At 46.3% G+C, this 7450-nt stretch overlaps 1 non-coding gene across 1 annotated transcript; it reads right to left on the bottom strand.

Moving 5' to 3' along the window:
- Nucleotides 1–4224: 4224 nt before the first annotated feature.
- Nucleotides 4225–4296, bottom strand: trnag-ucc (transfer RNA glycine (anticodon UCC)). The gene has a single exon. It is a non-coding gene; the product is annotated as a tRNA-Gly (tRNA).
- Between the last annotated feature and the right edge of the window lie 3154 nt (nt 4297–7450).

Below are 7450 nucleotides of genomic sequence, written 5' to 3'. Positions count from 1 at the left end.
GGCTGAGTTATTATCCTCATCAACTCCATTCTCACGCCTTCTCTCCACAGTCTTTGACTTCCTTACTAAGCGAGTAACTACCACCCTCCGCGTTAGACATACCGAGTGACTCGGGCTCCATCGCCGTCGACAGCAAAGAATTCCACAGACTCACCGCCCTCTGGCTCAAGACAATTTCCTTTGACCTTTCTCAGATTTGAGATGCTCATAAAATCTGTTTTATCAGCAATATCACAGACAAAATGCTGGAAGAACTCAGCAGACTGTCTGGATATTGCCTTGTATTTGCAGCATCTGCACATTTTTCGTGCTTGTACATCAAGAACGTTGTTATTTGACGGTTTCTATCCCGACCTTGATCTCTCTGTTGTATTTTTCTTCGTATCTGTGTTTCCAGACTGTTTGTGTGTGCGACCAGGAGGGAGTTACAGGACTGAAGGACAGTTCAACATGGGAAACTGCAGGGACCTGAGATATGGGTCGTTCAGTGTCGCTGGTCTCCATTTGCAAAGCAATAATTATCAAACCAAAAAAAAACAATGAAATCTGTAAAGGAAGCTCTTCCGTGACAAATGTAGAGTGTAGAATTAAATCTACCGGCCTCATTGCCACCAAAGACTCTGCTGAAGTAATGCCCGAGAATTGTGATATATTGGTCTTCAATCGTCCAATGTTTACATCAGAGACAATGGTGTTTAATTAAAGTGTTTACGTGCCATCACTAAGAAAATTAGTGAAGTCTTTGACCGTATCGCTGGAGATTGATGCTCTGTTTGAATCGAGGCCGTTTTTAATGCATCAGCTCAGAGTGTCTAACGGAGCTGTGAATTCAGGAACAAGAGAAATCACAGACTCTCACTGAAATGGTGTATCCAGTCATCTGGCGATAGAAGACGTTTAGTATCCTTTTATTACAGCCTTTGAGTTTCCGGGTAAGCCGCGGTGTCAGCTGCTGTTGATTGAAGTTCAAGTTTAATTCCAATGTTATGATTGTGATATGTGAAAAGCCGGCTCACAGCATTGATTGTTAATAACCATCTTCCAACCCCGGAATAGACCATTCATAGTGTCTTTTCCCAGTTTGTCTCTGTGGCGCAATCGGTGAGCTCGTTCGGCTGTTAACCGAAAAGTTTGTGGTTCGAGCCCACCCAGGGACACTGGTGATCCAGCAGTTTTTGCAGAGGGTTATATTGCCAGCTGGGTAACGCTGTGCTGTCCGGAGACCCTGCAACTGCCGCATTAACGTCAGTGGGAAATAAAATGTTTTTTTGAAAGCTTCTCTTTCACACAATTCCTAGAGATCAAATGATTACACAGCGTATTGAGAAAGAACAATGTTAAGCAATAACAGAATGCAGAATGAAATGTAACTGCGACAGAGACAGCACAGTGCGGGTAAACAATCAGGTGCCGCATCATAACGGGTAGATTGTGAGGTCAAGGCTCCATCTTATCGACTCGGGCACCATCCAATAGACATAGCGGCGGAGTTGAAGCTATCCACGAGCCTGTAGTACGTGCTGTCCTGTACCTTCAGCCGGATTGAAGAAGGGAAGAGAGAGAGGACAGTACACGGGGCGCATGGTATATTTTTATCAGGAGTGTGTAAGTTACATATTCCTTCACCATTCTCTTTGACTATAAGTGTACGTTTCCTCGAGTGACATCCCTGGAATTAACGGACTTGCCGGGTCTAATGTTGTGGTTTTGATTTAATTTTGGATCATTCATTTGGAGTCTAATTGGTTTCATCCCACATAGGTTCCCGATCGTTTTATTTTCACTATGGATGTCCAATCCCTATGCACGTCCAGCAAACCACCCACCCCCGCACCAGGAAGGTCTCAAATCTCTGCGCTTCCATCGGGAAACCAGACCCAACCAGCTCTCCTCCACCACCATTCACCTCCGTCTGGCCGAACTTGTCCTCCCACTTCCTTTAAACACAAGGTGCGCCATGGACACTGGCATGGGTCCCAGCTGTGCCTGTCTGTGTGTCGGCTACGTGGAACAGTCTGTGTTCCAAGCCTACACTGGTGTCGCTCCCTAACTTTCCCTACACTATATAAATAACGGCATTGCTACCTCTTTCTGCACCCATGTGGAACTCATCCACTTCATCAGCTTTGCCTGCAACTTCCACCCTGCCCAAAAGTTTACCTGTCCCATATCCGACAGCTCCCTTCGTTTTCTTCATCTCTCTGTCTCTATCTCTGAAGACAGCTTGTCTAATGATGTCTATTTTACCGCACAGACTTTCACCTGGACTATACCTCTTCCCACCCAGTTGCTTATAAAAATGCCAGCCCCTTCTCTCAATTCCTCCGTCTCCTCCGCATCTGCTCTCAGGATAAGGCATTTCATTCAAGAGCAAAGGAGATATCGTGTTTTTTTTTTCAAAGAATGGGGCTTCCCTTCCTCCACCATCAAAGCTGCCCTCAACAGAATCTCTGCTATTTTGCTCCGGTCTCCCCTTACCCCATCCTCGCGCCACTCCCCCAGGGAGAGGGTGTGTCTTGTCCTCATCCACCACCCCACTCCAGCTTCCGCCTCCCAGCACACAATTCTCTGTAGCTTCCGCCATTTCCGGCGGGATCCCACCACCAAACACATCTTTCCCTGTCCCCTCTACGTTCTGCTCTCTGCAGGGATCCCTATGTGAATCGCATGTGCGTCCGTCCCGCCCACTGATCTCTCTCCTGGCACTTATCCTTGCAAGTGAAACAAGTGTTACACCTGTCCCTACACATCCTCCCTCAGTACTATTCAGGGACCCAAGCAATCCTTCCAGGTAAGGCGACACTTCAGCTGTGAGTCTTTTAGGGTCATCTACTGTACACAGTGCTCCCTGTGTGGCCTCCTGTATATAGGTGAGACCTGACACAGATTGGGAGACCACTTCACGAGCACCTACACTCCCTCCACCAGGACAAGCCAGATCTCCCAGTGGCCATCCATTTTAATTCCACTTCCCATTCCATTTCCACACTCAGTGTGGAAGAGCAACGCGTTGTATTCCGTCTGGGTAGCCTGCAACCTGATGACATGAACATTGATTTCTCAATCTTCCATTAATGCCCCCTCCTTCACGAAGCCCCATTCTCTTTTCCCTCTCTGACATTATCTCTGGCTTATCACCACCCTCTGGTGTTCCTCCCGCTTTTCTTTCTTCCATGGCCTCCTCTCCTTCCCTGCTGTCCAGCCCAGTATCTCTTTCACCAATCAACCTTTTAGGCCTTTAATTTACCAGCCACCCCTCCCCCTGCCGGTTTCATATATCACCTTGTGTTTCTTCTTCACCTCCCCTCACCGTCTAACTCTGATTCCTCGTCTTTTTTTTTTCTCTCCAGTCCGGATGAAGGAACTCGGCCCGAAACGTCGTCTGTATTTTTCCCCACAGATGCTGCCTGGCCTGCTGAGTTCTTCCAACATTTTCTGTGTTGCTTGGGTTTCCATCATCTGTAGATTTTCTCTTTGTGCCTCTATCCATGTCGCTCCACACTAACATATTCATGTGTCTATCTAAAAACATCGATCACCCTTCCGTCTCTGAAGCTGACTGCCCGTTCCAAGCACCCACGCCACTCTGTCTAAAAACATGACCCGCACATCTTCATTAAACTCTCTCCCACTCCGACCTTAAATTCATTCCCTCTAGAATTTCAAATCCTTACCCTGGGAAACAAATTCTGACCATCTGCCCAATCTATGTCTCTCATAACTTTCTACCTCATAATTCGGTCAGAATTTCTCTCAGGCTCTGACATTCTAATGGAGGCAAACAAGCTCAAACACTTTAATCAGGCACCATCCCGACAACGCTTTACAAATCCGGCCGATCCTTCCTGTGAAGTGTCCATTTTTGTTGACTCTGGAATACAGTCAGAACAGGATTTAACGGGAAACTCTTGAGGGACGTTAATTCCATTTCTGATCCATGACACAGTGAATTATAATTAATGAATCAATTTACACTCACAGCGTGAATTAGCATGAGTCGATTACTTGGCCCTCAGAGTCCTGCGTAGATCGTGTTTTATTTACGCAAATACAAGAAAATCTGCAGATGCTGAAAATTCAAGATCTGGTCTCGGCCCGAAACGTCGACTGTACCTCTTCCTATAGATGCTGCCTGGCTTGCTGCGTTCACCAGCGTTGTTTGTGTGTGTTGCTCGTCTTCTATTTAAGAGGTTTATATGTCATGTTGTGCAAAACTGTACAACCTGCGATGGCCGGGAATCGAACCCGGGTCAACTGCTTGGAAGGCAGCTATGCTCACCACTATACCACCATCGCTCCATGACGTTGCAAAGGATTTGAGTACTGAGGCGTCTCCCATAGTTCCATGTGATTCGACCAGTCCCCGAGCTGCTTTCTGTCGGATCATTGCTCACTCTGCTGCAATTAATGTCACAGTCCCCAACAGAACGGAGTTATAGAAATCACGGCGAGCAGAAATCAGACTGAGTTAGAACCGAGCCCTGAACGAGTCGAAGAGCTACTAATGGGATCCTACCCTGCCTCGCGCATCACCAAATGGATAAACAAATCCTGATTTTAATCGTCCTTTCAAACCACACGCTGATGGGAGCCCATCGATCGGCCAGTCCTTGAACACAGTAAGTGACTGAATCGCTAAAGAATCCTGAGACCCTCCAGTCACACAGTGAGAAAGAGATGAGTAAAAAGCGCCAGATCCACACGCAAACAAACGTCAGGGTGACTTTGTGAGCTCTCCTGTATCCTGAAATCCGTATGACAGATTCCATCACCTTACATATCCTCGTTAGTTCAGTGGTTAGTATCCCCGCCCGCCACGTGGGAGACCGGGGGTCAGTTCCCTGATGGTGAGACCGTTTCCTGCTTCAAATATGAGTCAAACAAAGAGGTGTTGACGTGATTTTTCAGACTATCGGACGGGAGAGTTTCCTGAGAACATGGGACTTTGGGTTCAGCCTCTTTCCCCAGACATTCCTTCAGCGAGTCTGTATCTAAGCGCCGTTCGGAGTTACAGTCAGTGACCGAATCCGTCACTCCGATCACATCAAACCGGAACTATTGCTGTGAGTTATCAACTCCCGCGCGTCTGATTCAGTACGTCTGCGTGACTGTGTGGATAAAACTGACAAAGGGACACCTGAAACACTTCGCAGACAGAAATCCAAAAGGACATATGTTTAATTCCTGCAGTCCCCAAAACCTCCGCTCAGAGTCTGATAAAGTCAATTGCTCGAACAGTCGAAGGCATGCGCATTGAAGCTCCGCCCCTGTACCTGATTGACAGTGTACAGCTGAAGACATGCGCAGTCCCATTCCTTCATCCACTGGCAGCAGCGGCTTTAAAGTACCCGGGCCCGAAGCGGTAAACTGAGGAGGTGGACTGGAGAGATCCGGGGGACTCCTCGGCCCGACAATCGGAACTGGGTTCTGGATGGCGAACGGTCGCGGGGGGAGGGAGAGACAACCGGAGAGTGTCGGGGCGACAGTGACTGCTGCTGGCGGTTTCCACCACCTGTAATGTGACTGAGCGGAGCCGATGATGGGAAATTCAGATGGGGAATTAAGTGATAGTATGGAATGGATTTTGTCAAGAAATAAAATGAAAATGATTCGAAAGGAACGGGTTTAGACGAGGAGGCAGAAAGACTGGGGTAGAAGATGCTGTGGATTTCACATCTTTCATACCTTATTGTGATAAACACCTTCATCCCGGTAGATTAACTAAGGGCATTCAGAAGGATATTGATAACGTCAGGAATGTGTCTGAGCAAAATTCGGGTGTAGGCTACATGTGCTGATTTAAAACAACAGGAGAAAATACTGAAAATGAAGACTCTGGACGGAAGTAAAATTGTTAGTACATTGTGCGAGAAATGAAGGTTCGGGGTGTTATTTCATTAGTACCTCTGTGTGTGTGTGGAGGATAGTGGGACAACTTGAGAGAGGGTATGGTAGCTTTGGCTAAGAGATTACAGACTTGGAGAGAAGGGGAAGTGTTTTCCTGTTCTCTTGCGCTTTTCTGATGAATGGCTACCGTTACAGTTATAATTAGGCTGCATTAGTTGTTCTGTCAGACAGTATGGCCCTCCACCGTGGCGGGATTTTCAATGTCAAAGGGTGGGAAATGATTCTGCTTCTAGTAGCGGGAGATAACGATCTGCGAAATGCGGAGGTGAACATGAATATGGGGCTTGTGACGTGCTGCTGGGGCAAGATGCTGCAACCGTCCGCCTGCTCAGAGAGCGGCTCATTTATGTTGCCCAGTTTTACAGAAGGCTCAAGAAGTTCAGAAGGTGAAAATAGCGAACACCATTTCTCATGCTGAAGCTGCGATTCGTCCACATCTGATGGATGTTGGGTTAAAACAGACAACTACAGGGATTCAGACGGAGGAAGACCATGGAGTGAAGCTGTGCAGGCGGGGTGTGTGGAAGACGTGACATCTAGTGAGATGTTGTATTTTTTAAAATTATAGATTTTCTTTTAGCTCTATGTGCTGTGGTTAATGGAGCAGTGTATGTGGGAAAGAAATCGGGTAGATTCAGAATATTGATGGATACAGCATGAAGATATTTCCGATTAGTGGGGATTACTGCAGAACAGGTGCATGACGTACTTTAGAGAGTAGATTCAGGGAATGATAGTGGAGGGAAATTCCCTGTTCAGAGTGATTGGGGAATGGTCTGTAAGAGGATGATTGGGAAAGGTCTGGTGGTGGATAGTGGTTGGGAAGAGGCTGGTGGTAGATAGTGATTGGGAAATGATAGTATAGGGGTTGTACTGTTGATGAAGAAGGATTGGGAAGGGACTGGTGGTGGATAGTGATTGAGAAATGATAGTACAGGGATGGGGCTGGTGTTGGAAAGTGATTGGGAAATGATAGTAGAGTGAATGGGCTGGTGGCGGAAGGTAATTGTACACAGGGTGATTCACATTGATATTTTCCAATAACCTACAGTTTTTCATTGAAATGCATGAAGTCTCTTAGTCAACGGATAGGAATTTAAATAATCTGTTTTGGTGTTCCCGTGGGTGTTATCTGTGTACAAGAAACTTGTTGCAATCACATTTATTGTTTAATATTCCGGGTTATGAATTGGTGGGATAAGCACAGAGCAGTGGTGGAGGGGTACTACCTTACTGAAGAAAGTTTTATTGTAAAGAATTATGCCTTCTGCAAAGAATAATGATGCATAATTATTGAATTATGATGTCCAATGATCGAAACAAAATTATGAACTTTTATAATCCAGGCCGGGAGCTGTCTGTGGAAGGGTTGGGGAGAATGCTGTGAACTTATTCCGGTAAAATTATTTTTGTGGTGACTTTAATGCACATACTGGTCTTTTTTGGCAGTGAAACAACAGAAGATAATGTGACTGCATAAATGAGTTTCTGGAAGGGTCTGATTTAGTCTATTTAAATAATGGAAGAGAGGTAAGAGTGGATA

The sequence above is a fragment of the Mobula birostris genome, chromosome 28, assembly GCF_030028105.1.
Source record: "Mobula birostris isolate sMobBir1 chromosome 28, sMobBir1.hap1, whole genome shotgun sequence".
NCBI lineage: Eukaryota > Metazoa > Chordata > Chondrichthyes > Myliobatiformes > Myliobatidae > Mobula > Mobula birostris.
Note: the sequence above shows the minus strand (reverse complement) of the source record. Positions and strands in the feature narration are given on the sequence as shown.